The sequence below is a fragment of the Cnephaeus nilssonii genome (genome assembly GCF_951640355.1).
Source record: "Cnephaeus nilssonii genome assembly, chromosome: 3".
Classification (NCBI taxonomy): Eukaryota; Metazoa; Chordata; class Mammalia; order Chiroptera; family Vespertilionidae; genus Cnephaeus; species Cnephaeus nilssonii.
In genome coordinates, this window is record NC_137074.1 from 58,447,512 (window position 1) to 58,458,573 (window position 11,062).

At 44.5% G+C, this 11,062-nt stretch overlaps 1 long non-coding RNA gene across 1 annotated transcript; it reads left to right on the forward strand.

The window, feature by feature from the left end:
• Nucleotides 1-1,059: 1,059 nt before the first annotated feature.
• On the forward strand, nucleotides 1,060-3,305 carry LOC307097092. Its single transcript, XR_013813336.1, has 3 exons — nucleotides 1,060-1,366; nucleotides 1,491-1,572; nucleotides 3,291-3,305. It is a non-coding gene; the product is annotated as an uncharacterized lncRNA (long non-coding RNA).
• Nucleotides 3,306-11,062: the final 7,757 nt, after the last annotated feature.

The window sequence follows — 11,062 nt, forward strand, 5'->3', positions numbered from 1 at the left end:
TGCAGAATATCATACACAGCAAAAGTGGCTAATTCTGCCACCACTTAGCTGTGCAGTCAAGCTTTTCATGTGTATTTTCCCATCCCTGTCCTCCCGACCTGCAGCCCTTACCGGCCTACAGTCTCTCTCCTGCCAGGTGGCTGTCAGGCTGCTGCCCACTTCTCCCAAACCATTGACTGCCAGTGGGCGTCTCCCTCCCCAACTGGCAAGACGAGATCTTCCAGGTTTTTTAGAGAAGAAGCCCACACTAAAAGCGTTGTACCTCTAATGACTCCGTTTCTTGCTTCTTAAGAACCAGCCCCCTCCTCTCCAGGACACACTGGAACTCTTAGGATTGGGGGCTGAAGGGTCCAGGTGACAAATGGAGGGACTCAGCCCTGCACTCTACCTGGGACCTCTTGTCCAACATTCAGGTGCGCCAGCTGGATCTGGTCCACTCTGCCATGGTGACTCATGGTGACTTTTTGTGTGTGTGTGTGGGTGGGGGGGGGGGCGGTTCTTCCTTATTGTGTTTCTCTCCAGATTGACCTCTGGGGGCCTCCGGCTCATTACACAATCTGTATATAACTAACCCCTTGGCGGGGACAGAGTTTAAATTCTTTTTCTGGGCTTGCAAACTTGGGGAATCAAGAAATGTAACCGGCCATGTGTTTTAAGGTTCCAGACATTCCATGACAGTCAAGAAGCATCCCCAGCATCTAATGGGAGGCTGCTTTACCTAGAGCCCACAAAAGCCAAATGAGGACCCCGAGCATGTGCAGCCTATGACGGCTCCAGGGCAGTGCTACTCAGCAGGAGCTTGCCTCAGTTCCAGCCCCAAATACTATAGCTAAGGAAGTGATCGTGATGTATCCCCCCATTTCTATATTTCATGGTCCCTACCTCCAAATCTATTCTGTTCTGTCCAGGTTCTCAGTATTTTTCAGATCCTAATCATGTGTCTCCCTGAGGGACAGATGGTCACATAGACCTAGTTAGACACGATACTCTTCGATCTTAGCGCTGGAACTTTGTTTAAGCCTTCTGGAGTCGAAGAAGGTGGTTGAGGTATGATCTAATTACACCTGCCCCTGCTATACTCAATACTTGGTAATCATTATCGCTTCCAGTTCTAGAACCTATTTGGACTAAATTTAAGAGCAAAGCAGGGGGCAGATAGGCAATACAATGCAATCCAACATGTAAAGGCGCTTACCCTTTGTTTACCCTTCCTAGGCCCTGGCCACACAAGGAGACTGAACAAGACGTGGGCCCTGTCCTCACGGAGCAAATGCTTCCAGTAGGCTGATCCACTGTGTCTCTGAACGGGAATAAAAATGAAAGTGCTGCAGAAAAACCCAGTGCTGCAAAGTGCTAACATCATCAGGCAGGTTGCCTCTGCAGTGCAATCCATAATCCCTGTGACTTCCAGAACCAAAATTATTGTTATATGGCTTTCTATATTAAGCTTCACATTTCTCTGGAAACTTACAAAGCATTCCTTCCCACAGACACTGTTCTCGAATCAGTTTGCGCTTGTACAGCTGCTCAAATGTTGGTGAATTGAAGATGAAAACGTTCTTGGGGAGAGAGGTGAGTGCCTAAAAAGGAGAGGGGGACACTGTGAAGGGGTGTTCTTTTGGGAGGGGGTTGAATAGCAGGGGGTCAGGTAGAAGAGATTATAAAACAGTTGGAGAAGATTATAATCAAGTAAGTGAGTGTATTTTAAATTCTTAGGTCCGGATAAGTATAGGTTAAGGAGCCATTATGGTCAAGTATTTGAAAGCATACGTTTAAGTGGAAAACTTGGTGAGTGGCTATCACCCACTTCTAATTAGTAGGAGCCAGAGGAAATACACAAATGGCTAAGGTGGTATCTAAGGTCACTGTGGGGCCCACTTTCCAAGATCTGACCACAGTTATCACTGCAATGGGTCACAGAGAACAGCTGGGCTCTGCTCAGGGGGCCTTTGCCGAGAGAACAGAGCTTGGGTTCTGCAATGCTGCAGGGAACATCCAGGGTAGAGACAGAGGCATGGCCTGGATGAGCCAGCTCCCCAGGTTCTCACCCAAATCGAGAAAGAAAAGAACTCATAGAGCATTAGACACCTTTAGCAGCGGCTGAGAGAAATGGACCCAGGGAAGGCCCGTGGTCCCCACGGGCCATGTCTCACCAACATGCCAGGGCCCCTTCAATCAAGCTGCCTCTTTCATTTGTTTCATGAACTTGTGCCTAGATGTTGCTTGAAATTACGTGAGCCATCTTGGCAAAAGGTTCTTTAGAAAACTCTCACTCACAGAAATTCTGTCTGCAATATTTGGATTGTACTGCAATATTTGCATTGGCTACCAGGTCTCTCACTTTTATGCACAAGCTGTCCCCAACTTATCTCTGGATCTCTCCCAGAGGGGCATCAGCTATTTAATGATGATGTAACATGAAACCCAGATTCCCCTTGGAAACTGTTTTCATGGGAGTTGGCTGGGTGGTAAAGAGTAGAAATGGGGTTTGAAGCAGAGTAGGGTGAGGAGGTAAATAAATCCAGGTTTAGTCAGATAGTATTTTCCATGAGGCTGAGGGAGCAAGAGGCTCTGCCTGCAGCAAACAGGGACCCCCACTCACAGAGGCTGTGAGCTGCTCTGGACACTGGCCGCCTGGCTCCCCACAGCAGAGCCTTAAGGAGGCTGTTCTCTGGTCTTGCCTCTGACCCAGATTAGCTATTTATCCTTGAGCCACTTTTCCTCTGTCATAGTTTGCAAGAGGAAAATATTGGCATAAACATCTCTACCAGTAAGTTCCTATAAACTCTATGTTCTGTCATTCAGTATGGCCTTGTGTTTAGGTTTTAAATATCAATGATACTTATTACCCATATGGCGTTTTATGATTTGTAAAGCACTGTCACATATTTGTCTCATTTGATCCTCACAGCCACACTATGAAATAGGAAGGACAGACATCATCCCCTCACTTTAAAGATTAAGAAACTAAGGATCAGGGAGATTAGACAATGTGCTATCACACAGTTAGCAAATGGAAATCCAGGACTTCTAACTTGAGCTCAGTTCTTCATCCTTTCGGAGGCCATTGCACCTTTGAAATCTGACAATTATGAACCATTTCTCCAGAAAAATAAACTTGGAATTTTTAGATGCTTATGCTCAACATGGATGCCAGGTGAAATGCCCCTACTCATGGCCACCCTTATAAACTCTTGCAAACGTGTGTAGGGGTTTCTCTGACCAGACTGCAAGCTGCTTGGAGTTTAAGACCATGTATTTTCTCTTCCCTCCCACTCCCCTCCAGCCAGTGTCACCGAGTCAAGCACCCACCAGGGGCTGTGCATTGTCAGGAAGAGGGAAAGCAAAGTAAGAGCGTGAAATAAGTAAGTGGGACAGATGTCTGTTTCCCATGTTTGACCACTTGTCCTACAAGAACTGATATCCTTGTACATGTTCTGCCCTAGACGGCCATCTGCCCGCCACACTGTTCCCCAAATTCTAGAACACAGCACAGTGTCCCATGGTGGCAGCAGCGATATCCTCCTCGGCATGATTTCCCAGTCACAAGATGGGCTCATAAGCACAGAAACATGGCCTTAGTGATCTCATGCCCCAGGAGCCTGATGTAAGTGAAGAAGGCCGACTGGCTGCCTTAGCTGGGGAGTGGGTTTGAATTAGTGGGGCAGGCTACTAAGAGCTTCATTTGAGAAGGAGAAGTGGTGCTGGAGCAGGAGCTGCCAGGAGCATCTAAGGGAAGCTGCAGAGGGCATGGGGTGAAGGAGAGAGTGGGAGGGGCCGGCAGGCCTGGGGAATGCACCAATAAGACTGAGCCCATGGCCTGTGTGGTTCTCTGACCACTTGCGCTTACTTGGCACCAAGCCTCAGTGAAATCTTGCTTCATCTCGCTAGACCTCTATCTACCCTCATCTACATCTGTGACTTCAGTCCTTTCATCAGGACTGCAAAGAAGGAACACTCAGTGATAATTCAGAAGCAAGGACAATTGACTAGATAAACAGAGGTGGCTCTAGTTCAAGACCTATGCCCCATTATTACCCTGCCACCTCTTCATCATCCTATATCCCAAGTCCTTACTTTTTCAAATTTGGTGGAGTCAGAGAAGGATTCCAAGACTATTATAAGTAGGGCCACTTCCATTAAATGAGACCATCCCATACCCCAGGGACTGACTTACTTGAGCTTTACTGGCCAGAAGGAGAGTCTTAATTCTGGCCAAATGAGGTCTCTGTCTTTCCCCTTATAGATACCAGTGACCCCCACTATGAGATCAATTTTAGGGTGATAGAATATTAGAGACAGCAGGGACCCTAGAGGTTATGTATTGATCCAACAACCTCAATGATAGATGACAAAACTTGAGAATATGGTAATAACATTAGAGTCCCAGGCCACTCAGAAAGTTAGTAAAAGAATCTGGACTACAACCTGGAAATCTTGACCCAATACCACACTAGCTCCTCTCCTATCTTACCTGACCCTGGCCCTTTTAGATGCCAAAGGTTTCCACCCAGAGCCAAGTCTGAGCAGCCACTCATGAAGGTCTGAGTTTGAAAAACTACTTTGTGGAAGCAACTGCTCTTTAAGAGACCTCTTTGTGTTACAGCCAGCCCTGGACGCTCCCTGCCTCTCTGCATCCTGCCAAATCGCTATTCTAAAAACCCATCTGGCTGCCACGCCTGCCCCCTTCTGGCCAAACACAGTACCTGCTCAACCTATAAACCAGTCCTGGTGCCTCCTCCTGGAGTGGGAAGAGTGCACTGACAGGGGCAAGGTGGAAGTGGAGCACCTTGCACAGACATTTTGTAAATGTTCTATGAGTGAATTACAAAGGGTCCAACTCCTCTACACTCCCTTTAGCTCACCACTGCCATAAGCACTCAGCAAACTTGCATTCAACCTGTGCGTCAAATCAAGTCAAATAAACAGGTATTCGTTGAGTTACTATTGGAAAGGCAATGTGCCAAGTGCTGAGCACTATACAGAGATAAGCCTGAGTCCTGTCTTTAGAGAACTCACAGGCTAACTGGAGGAGACCAGGTGAAATCACATTTGAAGTTAATATCACAAGGTGGCCATACAGGAAGTGTCATGAAGCAACAAATGAGCATTTGCAAAATTATTGGGGTAGATAGTAAGAACCACTGGTACATAAGAGAATAAGGGAATGGTCCAGTGGCATTGGGGAAAAGGAAAAATCTGATCAGGGCATTAAAGGATAGGAAGAATTTAGAGGAGTGGAGAGAAGGGAAGAACATTCTAGAAATTGGTAACTGAGAAAAGGTATAAAAGTAGAAAATGAAAATGTTTAGAAGATAGTGAGTAATCATAATCATAAATAGTAGATGATGCTTACCATGTATTAGACACTGTTCTCAGCAACTAACACTTATTAATCCTCTTGATTTTCATGCAATTCAAATTATTACTATTATCCCATTTTTATAGCTAAGGAAACTGAGGCAGAAAGAAGTAACCTGAAGTTTAAGTAACTTATAGCTTGTAAGTCACTGAGCTGGGATTTGAGCCCAGAAGCTATATTCTTAGACACTGCTTTTTACATCTTTTCTCATTTTGGCTGGAGGAGCTGATTTATTGGAAAGGTATGTTGGAAGAACATCCCAGAGGATCTTGAATACTATGTTAACAAACTTGGACGTAATTTTTGTGGGTGGTAGGGAATCACTAAAGGTTTCTGAACAGGAAGGTAGAGCTGGATTTAGGTGTTGTTGTTTTTAATTGAAATACACATAGGAAGAAAATTCTAAGGACACATTCCCATAGAAATAAGCACAGAGAAATATATTACACAGATCAATGCCCTTCCTCAGCATAGAGTGCCTTGTCCAGAGGAAGCCTCTCAGATCTCAGACTAGCAGAAGATTGAATCCTTGGCGTGTGGCACTGAGAGAACACCCAAAAGTAAGCAGCCTTCTCATCTACCCAGGCACATGCTCAAAAGCACAGACAGACTTGGAGGATGGTATGTCAGGGAGATAGGAGACATCAGGAGAGAGTGGGAAAGGTGGAGGGACAGAAGAGGCCAGTAAGTAAGAGGTCAGCAAAATGAGTCGGGACCTCGGGTGTGTAATTCAGCAGTATCTTAAACATGGTTAAAGCAAAGCTTCTGGAAAAAGAAAAAATATCATCAGCTATCTCCTTGATTATTTTGTAATAGCAGATAATCTCTTTAGTTCCTTCCCTCTTTTCATCTACTAAAATGGAAAATCTTTTTTCATGCACAGAATGCTTTTCTTTCTCACTCTGTTTTTTAAAAACTCAATTTTGCTAATACATTCCATCAAGGACTATAAAGCTGAACTTGTTCTCATGACCACTACCGTAATGAATGTGGGACAAATGAAGTAATGGGATCTCTGAAAGGGTGGTAATTGAAATAAGAGCATCTTTTTTTTTTTTTTTTTTCCAGGAACTGTATGCACAAAGGAGTCTGCTCAACCCATTGGAGTAAAACCATTAGGTAATTTGAATCCTGAGCAGAGATTAGATAATTGTCTTGGATGGGATTTTGGGAATAGTCACAGGAGATGAGGCATCATCCTGTCAAGATGGTCTCCAAGGAATACTGGGTCTGTGAGAATATTGTCCGGCTCCTGAGTCACAAAGCATGGGTTATGGGGCTGCCTTAGTCCGGGTTCCAGGCAAAATGTACTTACCTTTGTAAATTGCAGTATTCAGTATAAGCATCGCCTCAAATTATGGCCATGCCTTCATGACCCCACTTTTGGGAATGGACTGCAAATCTGAGTTCCAAGCAGCTGTTTTATGTCCACTCACAAGAAACCAACAGATAGATGTGTGGGTGGTAAGGAATTGTTTGCAAGTCCCCAAATCTTGTTCTCTTGAGCACGAATCTTTTGTTTGAAGAATTAGTTAATTGTGTTAAAATCATTCTAAGAAAACAAAATGTCATTGTATAGACATTCCCTCCTCAACCACATGCACGGCCCTGATAGACACAGCCTGCTGGTCTCCTGCCTTTGCTTTCTTCTCAGCTGCTACTTTTTGAAAATACGTAAGTCCATGACACTGAGTCATTTCTGGCTGGGGCTGTGCATAGGGGGTTGGAAACAAGTCCCATTCCCAGACCCAGCTTCTAGGAACCGGCCCCAAATTTTCTTCCCTTTCAGCCAGATCCGGAAATATCTGGCACCAAGAACAAACCTGAGTACCCATGTGGCCCCAGAGCCACAGTTCACCAAGTCCCACAGGTGAACTGTTACCCTGGTTTCCCCTCCCCCCACCCCGCTCTCTCCTCCCCCGCCCCCTAAGCTCTGACGTATGGTCCTGTCTCAAACTCTGCTTCTCCTTCTAAACCTGGTTACTCTACCCACGTCTCATCCAGCCAGGCCCCTTCTTGCTGCCAGCCAGGGTTTTCTGTGATGCAGGTCATGGAGTGATTGCGTCATAGGACAGGGAACGTTTGCCCTATTGGACCTTCATATTGATTCCTGTTCATTTACCAGCAGTGTCTCTCAACAGGAGAAATACCACCCCCTAGGGGAAGTATTGGAAACTCGAGGGGGCATCTTTGATTGTCACAGTTGTTGGGAGGGGCACGAGTGGCACTGAATGAGAGGGAACATCTATCTAGGCGTGTGTAGCACAGGCACCACAACCAAGAAGTGCCACGTGTCCTGTGTAGCCTTCAAAAGTCACACTGGACATTTGTGCAGAAAAACCCATTTATAATTGTCTGGGTTGAAACTTAATCTCATTTTACTTGAAAATACAAGTGATCCTTTCGCATAGTTTTAATATACACTGAATTTTTTCATAAATGCCCTGTAAGCATTTTTAAAAAAATCAGATTTCCCTTCCATTCCAGAGTTTGTTGTTGTTGTTGTCGTTGGTGTTTTAGTGACTTCCTGAACTAATTCTGTAGAGTCTCATGTGACCACTGACATGTCTGCTGTTAGCTTAGTGGTCAGCTAATGACAGAACAGAGATTTTCTTAAATGCCTTACACCATAAGTTCTCCATTCCCATAGCTTCTCCTGTTCCTCCCTTGCCCAAAGCCCCATTATCCAAGATTGTTGTGTTTATATGAGAGACTAGCTAAGTCCAGCCAACAACCTAAAATTCAGTATGAGATATCACTGTTTGTAGATCCTTAGCCTTTCCTGCTACTAGACATTTCTCATTGGCTAGTTTCTCTGGATTCCTTTCAGTCCTCAAGGTTTCTGGGCTCTCTCCTTTCTTCTTAATACCCTCTCCACTTTCCTCTCTCCCAGAGTTCCAAACCTTTTGAAGAAGCCAGGATTGAACTGTAAAATCTTATAACTTAATGATCACATAGAATAATTGTTATATTTATCATAATCTTTTCCCATTTCAATGAGCCTAGGCCCCGCTTTCACAATAAAACAGGCACCTTGAGGTGTTTTTCTAAGTAAAAGAGCCTCATAACCAGGAGATGAGATAATTATGCCACTCTTCTGAAGTCTGGTTTTTTATTTATTTAAGTAATTTTGTTTGGTTTTGTGAGAAATTATTATGAAAGCCTCATTTATTTCTATTTCCCTCTAAGCATTTTTAAAGCAAGAGAAGACTAATTTGTTTGGTTCACAGTTTTACCAACAGTAGTTAGAAATTCAGAGGGGACTCACTGACAGCATATTGCTCTTGGTGTTGGGGTTGCCAACATACCTGTCCATCTATGTTTGTCTCTGTCACATTCCCTATGATCTCGAAACAACTGACTACTTTATTCTATCTTTTTTTTTTTTAAAGATTTTTTATTGCTTTTTAGAGAGAGGAAGGGAGAGGGAGAGAAACATTGATGTGAGAGTGAAACATTGATCACTGTCTCCTGCATGCCCCCTAGAGGGGATCCAGCCCACAACCCAGGCATGTGCCTGACCGGGAATTGAACCAGCAACCTTTTGGTGCACAGGATGATGCCCAACCAACTGGGCCACACTGGCCAGGGCTATTTCATTCTATCTTTTAGTTAGTTATTCCCAAGCATTAATTACTCCAATACATATTGTTTTATTACAAATTGTTCCTCTTCTATCAGTATTTCTTCTTTATTTTTATAGTTAAGATATTATATTGAGGTGTTTTTTTTAAAAAAAAAAAATGGCCGAAACCGGCTTGGCTCAGTGAATAGAGCGTCAGCCTGCGGACTGAAAGGTCCCAGGTTCGATTCCGGTCAAGGGCATGTACCTTGGTTGTGGGCACATCCCCAGTAGGGGTTGTGCAAGAGGCAGCTGATCGATCTTTCTCTATCATCGATGTTTCTAACTCTCTATCCCTCTCTCTTCCTCTCTGTAAAAAATCAATAAAATATATTAAAAATAAATAAATAAAATAAAATAAAATAAAATGTGTGTAAAAGGTTTGTTATTTGTGAATTTATTTTCAGAATAAATGGGACCTAACAAAATATTTGCTTAAAAAATAGGTCATTGAGTCCGATCAGGTTAAGACCTCTGATCCGGTTCAATGGATATTGTGGTACTGTCTGCTGAGGGCAGAAAGGGATTGAAGATGAGGTTAGTGCATTCCACGGAGAAGGCTGTAGCTGCTTACTAAGAGACCTCATGGGTAGTAATCCCTGAAGAACTGACCACTTTTCAAAGTCCAGCATTCCCTCTCATCGGGATCTCCGAAGTTTTCAGAATCTAGGGTCACCTGAGTTGGTCAAATCCATGAAGTTTCTCATGGCAAACTTATAAATTTACAGTGGGAGACGTTTCTTCCCAGGGACTGAAAGCTCAGGTCCACCACCCAGTCCTAGAATCAGAATGCCTGGAGGCCAACAACGGATGAACACAAATGCTGAGCAAAGGCACATCGGTGCTGAAGAGAGATCGGAAGAGGCGCTGCTGTCCCACCGCCGAGCGCACTTCAGCACCCCCAAGCGCGGGGCTCTCCTCGGCACACACTGCTCGGCTGGGCACTGCCACGTTAACGTTCCTTGGCTTTTCATTTCGTGTGGCTCTGTTCACCTCCCGCCCTGCCCACCTTCACGGAGTCTTCCTCCTGGCAATGTACACTTCAACTGATTACATAACTTCTACTAAAGGACATTCACAGGTTGGACCTGCCTCCCTCTGTGTACACCCAATCACCTATCTTAACTGGCCTTTTGTGAGGTCCACACATGTCAGATGGTCTTTGCTTTACTCCAACAGATGACCAATCACACTCATTGTCTGTGAATTTTGCTGATTCAACTCAGAAGGTGACCTTATGTCCCCGGTCTCCAAATTAATGGAGAGGGAGGCTTCCCACTGCAGCTTCCGTATGCTGCCAAAACCGAGGTCAGAAATGCGGGCTGCGCCGACCTCAGACTCCTTTCCTGCTCTGCACCAGTCCCTGTCGCTGGAGCAGTTTTCCTGATTGTTACTTCAATTTGATAAAGAACATTCCTCACTCCAACTCCCCACTCACCCCCCATACACCCACCCTGGGTGGCAAATTTCCTGTGTAGTTCAAATTATGACAGTGACTGATAATGGTTCAGAGGAAATAAAGCAGGCATCAGGGTATTTTGTTTGTTTGTTTGTTTGTTGTTTTAGAATATATGGTGACTTTCACTTAGATAGACTGGTTGCAGAAGTAGTGATGAGCTGAATAACTTAGCAGTCATTAGCATAGATGGACAATGATTTTCAAAGAATTATTAATGGCATGCAGTTCATTCAAACCCCATACTATGTAGTTTAATAGCTTTTCCATGGTACAGAAGGGAAGAGTTCAGGGAGGTGTGCTTGACCCTCTACACCTTTCATTATCACATTACAGACTGCAGTAATGTTTCCTCAAGCTTTTCTTTTCAATAATTCAAATGCTCTCAGCCCTTATCACTGTTCTCTGTGCTCTTCCACCTCCCCAAATTGAAACGTTTACTATTATTTCTGCGCCAGTAAGAAGCCTTGTCACTTTAACCTCCCGTGGTCCCAGCCCACTTTACCGCTGTATCACCTTCATTGAGTCTGTTGATTGTGAAGAAGCGCCCAGCAAAGCAAGAACTCAGGTCAGTGTGTCTCCATAGGCTTTCACCGAGGGCGTCCATTCTTCTTCATGAGGA